Source organism: Coturnix japonica, chromosome 1 (genome assembly GCF_001577835.2).
Source record: "Coturnix japonica isolate 7356 chromosome 1, Coturnix japonica 2.1, whole genome shotgun sequence".
Taxonomy (NCBI): domain Eukaryota; kingdom Metazoa; phylum Chordata; class Aves; order Galliformes; family Phasianidae; genus Coturnix; species Coturnix japonica.
In genome coordinates, this window is record NC_029516.1 from 78,651,260 (window position 1) to 78,663,593 (window position 12,334).

Here is a 12,334-nt window from a genome sequence, read left to right on the forward strand (position 1 = left end):
TGGTCATGCTGTCAAAACTAGTTTTCAGGCAACATAAGGGACAAGCTACATTTTGGTTGGGTGGCATGATTGAACCTGGGCCAAGCTGTGTCTATATGTTTTGAGGAAGCCATAAAGTTAAGGGCAGTCTGCATGCCTTCATGCACATTCACTTGGTCATCTGGTATACTGAGCTCTGTTTAATTCTTCATGCAAACAAAGATTTGAGATACACAAATGTAAGAAAATGGCAAAATATTTCTCACAAATATGTACAAATATTTACTGTAAAGGTCTGGAACAAGCTGGACTGTGACTGGAGCAGGTTCTCAGCACACATTTATAACTACATTACATAACCCAGATTCTGCGGTCAGTCAGGTGCAATGCTTCTGAGGATGGAGAGAAGGGGAAGAAAGCATGCCTGGATGCCTGGAGGACTTCAATAGCAACATACACTGTAGCTATCACTAAAAAGTGATTTTTCTAATACCTCTACCCTTTCCTTGCACCTTTTTTAACAGTCTCCCTAGAGTAACAACAGCTGTCTGCTAACATACTATCACTTAGAGAATCAAGGTTTTCAGTTCTGAGAAGCAGCAGGAACTACTTATCTAAAATACTTACCAGTAAAGAAATGAATGAATCTTAAATGTACAAATTAGTCTTTAAAAATATTTCACTTTCAAACGTCATTAACAGGAAAGACCACAGACTAGAATGCTACATTTGTAGTTTGAAGTAAGAGCAAGCAAAGAAAAGGTAGCTTGAAGTAGCAGCCTTCAGTCTTTTATCTCTGTTCATCATATGTAAGATAGCAATAAACTGAAAATTCCAGTGCAGGATTTTTCAAGTTCATACCTCCTAAAATTCGTATTCAGCAAAAAGAAAAAGCATTTTAGAACTCAAATATAACTCAGACTTCCATTTCTACAAAAATAAAAGGAACATTTGAGGTAAAAAAACAAAGGTTTTATCTTCTAGAAGCGATACATTTTTGGCTTTTTTTTTTTTTGTTTTTCCTGATATAAGACTTGAATAAGAGACTTGACGGTCATTCTTATACATTTTTATTTTCAAACACACTTCTAAAAACTGACAGCATAAATGCAAGTATTGAATCAACTCATTCCTTCAAAACATGTGTATTTGTTTCACATGGCATGGAAGAACCTCCTAAATCTTTTGTGTTTGTTCTTTCAGAACGGAAGTTAAAATGACAGGAAATTCACATTTTAAGCAGCTCTTCAGAATAATCACTAAGCTCTGCCAAATAAGGCATTTGAGGAAAAAGAAAAATAATTAAATATTTAACATTTAACAAAATAAGCATATGAACAAACAAGATGTGCTTATCAGCAAAAGATATATCTTTAAAAAAGGAATAAAACAAAATGGCCTGAAGACTAGAAGCAGCAGTGCAATAGTCTAGAATAAAAAGTAAGCATGGAATAAGAACTGGATGCAATCATTAGAAGATGCTTTCAAAGGAGTTCTTTTAGGCCATGTTCATGTTGGAATAGCTTTACTGGTGATTTATAGTGATTATTTATATACAGAATAGAAGGGTTACATTGGCAATGTTTTCTTTAGCAATTTAATACTATCCTTGTTTCTACTCTGAGGAAAACAGACCTCTCTAGTTAAAGCACAATTTTCTCAGACTCATTCTATTCTCATGCATTCAGGTTATTGTACTTCTTCATATGTATAAGAACCAACAAGCAAAGTTTGAAGCAGAATGATGCAGAATTCTGAGGTAGGTCCCTGCAGACGTATAGGTAAATGTAACAGAGAAAAGCAGTCAGAAGAAGAAAGGAAACACAGAGCAAAGATATCAACAGGACTTTGAGAATGTATAACCTTATAAGAAAGGATGGAAAAAAATGAATTGGATGCCTTAAAAGAAGTACTCAGCCTGGAAAGTAGAAGCTGGGCTTACACACATCAGGTTGAAAATCAGAATTTAATTTCAAAAGTCTCATTTGAAAAACCTCAGCATCAACAGCTGCACACTGAAAGCTATTGCTGGAGTAGCATTTGTATCAAATATGTTCTATATGCTATCCGTGAACACAGCTGGAGAAAAACAAAACAAAACAGGTCAACTATAACCTCTCAGCACTCTGCCAGAGTACACCATGCACTCAGACCTTCATGATGGACTGGAAAGATTCAAGATTTCTAATACTTTTTATTGCTATTACCCTGCATCTCTGAGAAAGCATCTAGTTAATCTTGAGTTTTTGATGCATGATAAAATGAAATATAGGGAAAAATATAATGAAGCATTTGAAAACTAAAAATGCTGGCAGTAAGACATACAACATCACGACAGGCATCATGAGATCTTTTATGGTGAAGCTTCAAGGAAGTAAACTGTAACCCCATCACTCTTAAAAAACCCAAATGTTTGCAGAATTCTACGGTGGAACAAAGTATAACAATTTCACTGTGCCACAAAACGCTATGGGTTCAAATGACAATTATACAACTACATGAAAGAAAAGTCCATGAAACCCATTTACTGACTTTGTGATAGGACTGAACAGCCATGGGCTTCAAGAAACAGGGTGACTGAAGGGAATCTGTTCATCAGGAATATACTCCTGGCCATTGCCAGAAGTACTTCTGAGCTGACTCGTTTGTACAGCTATTTTTATATTCCAGACATGGACCAGAGAACATGTAATTGCCTTATCTTTATCCAGCTGGTGCTCAGGCTGAAGGAATGACTGTGGAAAAAAATAACGTGTTTCTGAAGAAGGTTCTATTCTAGATGGAGGTCTGGCTGCAAGACAGGCAATCCCAGCTTATTTCTAATTTGTATGTTTGTCATAAAAGTACTGATGTCAGTTATTTTTTCCCCATAGTTTTCATTTTTGTCTTCCTATCACTTTTTCACACAGGCTTAACACTTCCTTATTAGGACACTTTCTATTTAAGTTTGCCTATAAGCTTCTCATTGTGCTCCTATGTAACGCTACCCAATTCTGAATTTACAGTAACAAGCTTGTAAATTTCTGATTTATAACTGTGTTAAGTTCTATGCTTGTTCTCTAAATGGGCAAAGCAAAACACATATAGGAATTTGACTGCTATCAAAGACATTATGCATACAAAGACAAAACTGAGTGCCACTGATACCAGCTACAAAGAGAACAAAATCAGAAGAGTTGTGACAGTATAGACAAAAGAGATGACTAGATGGCAACTAACCTATAATTCTTCTACTTACATGTAATCATTTTATTAGTTAGTTATTAGTGTTTCTTGTAAACATTAATAGATACCTCTTGAAATTACTTTTGTAAATGGTCTCTAAATTGTTTGTGAGATTACTCAACTAATATTCTAATTCTACTAAAGCCCTTTATATAAAGAACTGAGGTGACATCATCGTCTTTCTGGAACTCTTATACAACACTGTCACCACTTTATCTTTCCAAAAAAGCCCCATAACAAAACATGACAATGCAGAAAACAAATGAACTCATTGCATCCCCATCACTTCATGGGGAAAAAAAGAGGCAGAACAAACAATAAAAGCTATCACTCCTTTAAAAGCACACTTATTATTGTTTAATTAATGCCTGTAATTAACACTTAAAAATGATTGCATGAATGAAAACTGAACATCCATAATATGCTCAGTAGCACTGACCTTGAGAAGAAATCTTGCATTTAACAAATAAATCATAACTTGATTTGACAGCACTAATTGCCTTTAATCTGTCACTCTTTGCTGGGGCAGAGTCTGGGATTATCTAAATGCTGAGATTAGTGCTCTGTGAGCAGGGATTCGCAGCACGCAAAACATTGCGCTCCTTCTGTAGGCTTGAGCACTGAAACACTCAGTGGGAAACTGGAGCAATGCAGCTCCAGGATACCAGGGCAAAGACCCCCAGGCTGCAAATGATCCATGTCTACTTCTACACAGACATTCAACCAACTTTAGAAGCCCAGGACACACCACATTTTTATCTTTTTTTCTTTTGCTTAATAACTGGAAATATTTGAAATTGCATGCTATTTACTCTGTGAGGGCAGTTGGGTAATTCTGCCATCTTTTCCCTCAGGCTACTAAGTATTTCTGAAACAGCTGTGTTTGCAATTCACAGCTTTTCTGTGATTTACGAACATACTCTGCTTTGTAGATGCTGCAAGTAAAGGGCAAAGTTATTTCCACTTTTTTTTTTTCCTGTTTTTTAATTATTTTTTTTCTATAACTGAATATTTCAAAGACACTGTTTTGTTTTATAGCTTGGCTGAAAGAAAACCTGTATGCTTTACCTGGATGCAGGAGTTCAATGCAACCTTAGCAAGTTCCTCAACAATCCTCAATTCCTCAACATCGGCAGCTGCTCAAGGGTAGAGAGGCCTTGTAGAGGAATTTAGGTAGATGGTGCACTGAAGCAATCATCAATAGCGTCAAGCAAGGGTAAATATAATTGTTTCACCTAAGGTTGGAAAGTGCTGTTCACAGGCATGGACTAGGAAATGAATGGCTGTGGAACAGCTTAGCAAAAAAGGACCTGGGGTGACAGCAGGCTCAATAATCTCCACCAGTGTGCCCTGGCAGACAAGATGGCAAACTGCCTTTTAAGGTGCATTAAAAACTGCTTAGTAGTCAGTCAAAAGAGGCAATTCTCCCACTGTATTTAGTGTTGGTGCAGACTGGCCTTTGAATAGAGTGTTCATTCCTGGGCTCCATAATATAAAAAAAGGTGTCAAGATCCTTGAATTTGACAAGAGGAGTGCAGCAAAGCTTGTACTAAGGCTGGAAGGTGTGTCCTGAAGGCTGAGGACACTCAGGTTGCTCCATCTGGAGAAGAGGAAGCTGAGAGGTGACCTCACTGCTCTCTGCACAGCCCTGAGGAGGGGATGCAGAGGTCAGATGGGCATGGGGTGCCCTAGAGAGGTGGTTGATGGCCTGTGTTTGCAGTGTTCAAGAGGCATTTGGATAATGCCCTCATTAACATGCTTTAACTTCTGGTTAGCCCTGAAGAGGTCAGGCAGTTGGACTCAATTATCTTTGCAGATTCCTTTCAACTGAACTACTCTGTTCTATTCTAAATTAAATTCCTACTGAGAGCTACTTAAAATATACATTAAAATGCGAAATAGCAAGTCATCGTGGCTAATAACCCATAACAAGGGACAAGGAAAGAACATCTGGTAAGGTACATCCGTGTTTCATATACAGTCAACAGCAGAATGGACTCAGGTGATTACAAGAAATAACTTTATAACCTATCCAAAAAGTTTTCTCAGAATTTGTGTCAGTCAAATGTGAGCTTTTTCATTATTGAGGTCAGACTGAAAAGGTTGGGAAGTTTTGTTTTCTTGTCCGTGATTTTTTGTCTGAAGGAAGGACCCCAGATAGTTGAAAGTAAGATCTCTTAATAATTTAGGACAAAGAAAATGAAGAAGAAATTGATACAATTTTATCTTATGATCAGCACTTGGCATTACACCCCAAGAATCAATTCAGAAAAGTGAAAACAGCATGAAATTTAATTTAAAGGAAAGACATGAGAAAATATTTTGGCATTTTATATTTTATATTTCTCTAGAGGAATTTCATCACCACTGAGCTATGCAGCAATAAATGTGCTACGAAGTTGTCTCACATCATCACAGTCTCAAAGTTGGTTCCCAACCATTGCAATGCTCCACAAGTTTTAAGATATGAAAAAGTACCAGTAAGTACAACATTTATTCAAGTGGTTGTTTTTTGTTTTTTTTCCACTGAGTATTGACAAAGAGAACTCCACTGTGCTTCACTCTGAAAAACTGATGGAAATGCATCTCAGAGAACCTGTGTTTCACTAAGAATTTGCACACTATAAGCGGGAAAGCACTTCAGTGCTCTTAGAAAAAGAACGTAAGCACACAATCAGTGCATGCAATTAAAATAAAGACACAGGAAATCTGGTAGAGTTCAGAAAGCAAAGATTAATGTTTCCAGACAAAACTGCTGATGCATTACAGATTTCTTCTTTTCATTTTTAAACTATTTTCATCATCATGTAATATGTCAGTATATTAGCACTGACTGTTAAGAGAATACCACTGGCATTCTGATCTCTGAAAACTGGATTCAGGCTTGCAGTACAAATTTGAAAAGAAATTAGGGAAACATGGATTTAATTTAATGAAAAGTGCTTCAGCGGAGGCCACATTTTCAGTCTGTGAAATCAAGTAGGTTCCTCTGAGCCATGGTATGTATGTGGAAATAAAGATCTGAGATTATTTGCGACCCAAAAGATGTCATTTGTAGAAATTCCCTTACTAATTCTGAACTTCCATTTTCTTAGAGAATACCAATGTCTACTGAAGTGCTACAAGCTTACAGGAAGATACAGGATGACAGTAAAAACTTCTCCTGTATTACCCATCATATGTTCAAGACATAACAGCAAATGTGGAAATATTACCAAACTATTTTCCACACAAATACGAGATAGAAACTTTCTGTGTCATCTAAGTTCATTTACTTATTAAATCACATCTCATCCATGTAAACCATGAAACACAGACTATATTTTGACAGAAAGCACTGCTTGCATAAGCCTGGAAAAACAAATTTTAATGGAATAAACTTTACTCTCTAGCAAATCATAAAAATCACCATGCTGACCTAGTTCATCTAAGACAGAAGGTACAGCTGCTGAAGCTTACTCAAAGATAGCCACCCAGGTTTTGCACACTGTGCTCTAATCATTTGGAGACCAAATTTTCCAGTTTGTCCTCAAAGAAATGAATGTATTCAAACACACACACACACACACGAATATTCACTAAGAATCCCTGTAAGTGAATTAAATTCTATCTGCATCAATGCTTTTGATAGGCTTGATTGCCACAGAATTTTGTGGGAATAACAAAAAGTAAAAGCTGAGCTCGGATTTCTGGTATTAGGCATAACCCTTTTTCTCCTCCACATAATTCAAGAATACTCTGGAGCATTATATGTACTTATGTTATTAAATTCAAGAATATAAATCAAAGAATGCAGTATTCCTTCCCAAGTAGTATCCGCAAAGAATAATTATACAATACCACATCATCTTGCAATATAAACAATGAATTGCATATCATATTTTTATTTTACCTGTATATAGAGTAATTAGGACTTATTTAATGGTTCAGGGGAAATAATAAATAATTAATGGTTATTCATATAAATAAGGAAAAAAGATTATATTCAGGAGAAAAGTACTTTATGTGCATGTAAAGAGTCAAGAGAAACTTGTAAAAGAAACAATAGTCAAACAAAAGGAAACAGAGAAAGGAAAGACAGAAAAGGAGAAAGCAGTATTATCAAACACCAATTAATTAAGGAGGATATAGAAGCATAGAAGAGCAGACTAATTCTTTACAATCTGCTGGAGAATAACTGCATTTTCACAGCCGAGTTATCCTCCAATGCCTTAAAGGGGATACTGGAGTATTTAAGAATAATTACTCTGCAGTACTGGAGAAAAAAATGCCAGGACCTGCCCTCAGATAGCAGTAGTAAATTTCCCTTTCTTGGTGCTGCAAGACAGCATAGTACAAAACATAAAAAGGGTCCCACAAAACAAATCTCTGTGCCTTGATGGGCAAGCAATTCAAACATTGCATGAAGATATCTGATCATTAACTTTCACCTTAAAGCTACTTGGAAGCTGTTCCCTCTCTAAATTGAATTAGCAATATTTAGAAGCCAGAGAAAAGCAGCTTACAAACAGGCAGACTGAACTGCAGCTTCCCTGAATGGTCCTGCAGTGGTGTCTTCTGAGTTCATCACAGATCTGTGAAGTTTTAGAAAGTGGGTAAATATTTGTCCACAGGAAAACACGGCAACTGGGCACAAAGTGCATGTAATCTGAATTAGTAAAACTAATCAAGCTGAGTACATACTTACCAAACTAGTATTACCAGGAACTACTCCAAAGGTATATATTTACTGGTGGAGGGGTTGATCTTGGCTAGCAGCCAGCTGCTCTCCCTCACTGCCTGTCCTCAACAGGATGGGGAGAAAATAAGATGAAACAGCTCAGGAGTCTAGACAAAGACAGGGAGATCGTTTATCAGTTAATATCACAAGCAAAACAAAGTTAACTTGAAGAAAATTAATATAATTTACTGCCAATTAGAATGGAATAGGATGGTGAGAAACACAGACAGACCTGAAGGAAAATGTCTCCTCCATCACTCATATTCCCAGGTTCAACTTCAGTTCTTCATTAATTCCTCACTCCTCCACCTCCTGCTCCACAAAGCACAGGAGGAAGGTTGCAGGCATAGAATCATAAAGGTTAGAAAAGACCTCTATGATCACCCAGTCCAAACACCAACCCCTTGCTACTGTGCCCACTGACCACATCCCTCAGTGCCACAACCACACAATTCTTGAACACCTCCAGGAATGGTGACTCCACCACTTCCCTGGGCAGCCTGTGCCACTGCTTCACTGCTCTTTCTGAGAAGAAAGTCTTCCTAACATCCAATCTGAACCTTGCCTGGGGCACCTTGAGGCCATTCCCTCCCATCTTATTGCTAGTTACATAGGAGAAGAGGCTGATCCCCTTCCCCCCCACTGCCCCTCAGTGCCTCCTCTGTGCAGCTGCTTCCTCCTCACACTTTCCCACTGTGGGTTCTCTCAGTGGGCTGCGGTCCCTCAAGAGAAACCTGAACCAGCATAGGTTCTCCATGGGCTACTGCTCCTTTAGGGCATGTCCACCTTCTCAACCATGAGACATGAAGTGGAAAAGGAAAGGATATCTGCATGTCTCCGTGGGCTGCAGGAAAACACGTGTTATGCTATGCTGTGCTCCATAGGCTGCAGTGGAACTTCTCTGTCACCTAGGGCACTACTTCCATCTCCAACTTCTTTGACCTTGGTGTTCACAGGACAGTTTCTCTCACTTCTCCCTCATTGTACTTGGTGTCTGCACTCTCTTCCTCAAGGTTGACCATGATGTCTGCATGACCTACCCATGCCCTGTGGTGGGGGAAAGCTTTAACTTCTTCTAGCTCAGTAGGAAAAAAAGAAACACCTGATGGAGGAAGACTGAAATCCTGCATGCAAACTGCACTTGAAAGACTTCAGTGCATGCCATTCCATTACAAAAGCTAGCACAAAATTTACTTAGTGGGCAGTTTCCAATTTAGTACAATGTTAAGTAGCAGAAAATGTCTCAATTTTAAGAGAATTATTTCTGTTTTTCAGCCAGCTGTATAAGATGACACTAAACCATCTGGCAGCAATCGTGTGTAATTTTCTGTGTTTAAAATTAAAAAACTGGACCAAAGGCCAACTCTTTCAGTGCTATTCGGTGTGTCTTCATTATGTGTCTGTGCTACCTACTGCCACCAACGTGTCTTCCACGCAGTGCCAACAAGATAGAAACCTTTTTAAATAAAATAAAAATTTTAAATTAACATCCCTGGTAGAAAATGGCCACATTTTACAAAAATGCTTCCTTGTCTGTCAATTAAGAAGCTGAAGTGCTGCAGTGAAAACATGCTGGGATCAGAAACAGTGATTTAGTCAATATCACAGTTCACTCCCAGTCTGTTCATTCTGTCTTTGGAAGAGGCGTAGAAGAAAGAGCTTCCCCTAGGCAATGTACAGCATATATACTCATATAACTAGCTGCATGCATGGTGGTTGGGAGCTCACTACATAGAGCAGAGGAGCAACAGAGTAAAGAATTGAAGAAACAGTAAAGAGAAGTGAATCTTTCAGAGACAATATCCATACTGCCTAGCTTACACTGATTAATAACTGTCCTTGTATTATTGGATACCCTATGATAAATGCAAGTTGAATTATGGATGCTATTCAATAAATGAAGTGCACCCAGATCATAGACAAATGGTTATAACATCTGGAAACTGCACTAAAAGCTTGTGTGCTTGCATATTCAGCTATTGTGTAACTTAACTCACAGAATAAGGGAAGCTAGCTCCTTACAAACAATTTAATTTGCATTTCAGATGTCCGTTCTGATATCAAGACAGATATGCTTTCCTACATAAACGGCACTGAAAGGCTGAGTTTAATGCATTTCTCCATGATGGCAGAAAAGTCACCTTAAGAAATGACTGGTACCGTTGGCAATTTTATTGGACAATTACCCGGTTTATAGAAACATGATAATGTTAAAGCTGTGGTGTCATTTTTATAACACGTTTGAAGAAACTGTTTAATGCATGAACTAAAACCTGGCAGTTCAGTTGCATGTTCATAAACTTTTCCAGACTGTATCTGCTGGACCAAATAATAACAAAGAATCACAAAGTAATAACTCAAACAGACGAAAAACTGTTAAACCCTTTTTGAGCAATTTCAAGATTTCTTCTAATTTTGGAATTATTCTTTCAGAAATTCACAGCACCTCTATCCACTCAAAAAGAAATATCACCTTTCTGCTAACAAACAGCTTCTTCGTGGCTCCACATCTTCACAAGTTGATCATTCTTGAATAAGAAACCTGATTCAGTTTTGCCTGAGTAATCCTAAGCTTTATCAGGCAGGTAGCTGTTATTGAAGAGCAGAAACTTACTCTGGGACTACGTCCACTTTAAGTCTGATCAAACGCCTCCCAGTTTCAATGATCAAAGTAATGGGAGTATGGAAATATACTTCTATTTCTCTCACTTGCTTAGTAATTTATTATTATTTGCTTCAAGAGACAATTGGTCTGAAAAATATCTTCAGAATTTGGCATACAGCTGTGCCTTTTAGTACAGCCTCAGAAGCCAATCCACAAGTAACTCAGTTTTACGCTCTGTGTAGAACACAGCACACGATGAGCCAAATTTAGAATGCAGTAAAAGGTGAAGAAGCACTTGCCAAGAGAGTTTACATAGAACTACAGCTACAGAGCATCTAGTTTTAAATCAAAGTGTAAAGGTGTAGGGATGCTTTTGAACTCCCATTCCTCCTTCAAATCAGCATCTGCCAAAAACTTCAGGTACTCAGTTTATGCAGTTTCCTGACTGCCAAGTTCAGTGCAAACCAAAGATTTCCTCCCTCATCCAAGGTACATGCAGCTTTGCTCTTAATTCAATTCACTGTCCAGAAGAAGGAGCACTCTTTTGAAAAACAGTCCTGAACACCCACAGGGTGAAGCTATGAATGGCTTTAGAGAGAGACGGAAGCAGTAGTAAGGGATGAAAATCCTTGCTTCACCCTGCTAAATCCAGCATTACACTACAGTGCTGTGGCAGGAAAGGAGACAAATACCTGCCAGTTTCATCCTGCTGAAGTGCTGAAACCAGGATTAGTTATATAACGTCATAAAAATGGAACTGAACTTGTGAAGGAAGAAATCTCTCAATTCCCCTCCTTATTAAAATGACTGCATATATGTCACATAACCATGACAGAATAGCACTTCCTCACTGAGAACAAACAGAGAAGAACCAAGTCCTCAAAGCTGCAACTCTTGCTCAGCCTAGCCTTGGAAGAGCACATTCTAGGTTAAACTACACACGTCTGAGAATTTCTGCTTAAGAATGAAACTATCCTATATATCCTACACTGGTGAAATCCTCATCATATGTTCATTATGTTCTGAATATTCTGCACAGCGCTTAAGCTTTGTTTGTATTTCTATGGAAGATTTGGACCAGTGACTGAAATCAGGGCATGTCTCAAGCAATTCAAGATCCAAACCCAGTAGCACACAAGATAAGTACAACACAATTGCTCAGATGCTCACCATAGAAAAGCTGACCTTAAATAAGAGGATGTTTCCGGCATCTTCCTCCACAAGCACAGGCAAGATCCCATGAATGTTGTCACTGCAACCCATCTAAAAGTGGCCCATGCTCAAATAAGTGCTACAAATAAACAGAACACAAAATAAACTTAGAGAAAGCTGGAGATAACTCCCCATTGCCATCATATAGTTAACATCTTAAAATTGTCACTATAAACATCAAATAAAACTTGAAATCAGGGAGATGATACTGTCCTTATTTTTGCACACCAGTCGTAATTTGGCCCTACTGAATTATGACAGTACTAATGCCTCACAGGAAGAGGCGTTGCACATCCTCCAAAAGGACTGGAAGAAATTGAAAGAAGTCAGGGGAAAGCACCTTGGGTTCTCACATCTCTTGATTTGGGATCAAGAATGTAGGTTGCTTGGGAAATCACAGTCTCCCTGACAGGCTGACTGGGTAGGTCATAAGGTGATATGCATAACGTAAGCCAGGAAAATATTGATTAAATTAACTGTTTGTCAGTTGGAGTTCAATAATACCAGACAGGGCTGAACAGAAAGCATTCTGCATGCATCAGGAGACAGGTAATTCCTTTATACTAGGAAGACAAATGAATGAGTGTTCTAAA

The 12,334-nt window shown here is 38.1% G+C and overlaps 1 long non-coding RNA gene across 1 annotated transcript; it reads right to left on the reverse strand.

Moving 5' to 3' along the window:
* Positions 1–1,044: 1,044 nt before the first annotated feature.
* Positions 1,045–11,939, reverse strand: LOC107321252. The gene is made up of 4 exons (XR_004309091.1): positions 11,700–11,939; positions 8,157–8,236; positions 7,892–8,031; positions 1,045–7,778 (listed from the first exon to the last, which is right to left on the reverse strand). It is a non-coding gene; the product is annotated as an uncharacterized LOC107321252 (long non-coding RNA).
* Positions 11,940–12,334: the final 395 nt, after the last annotated feature.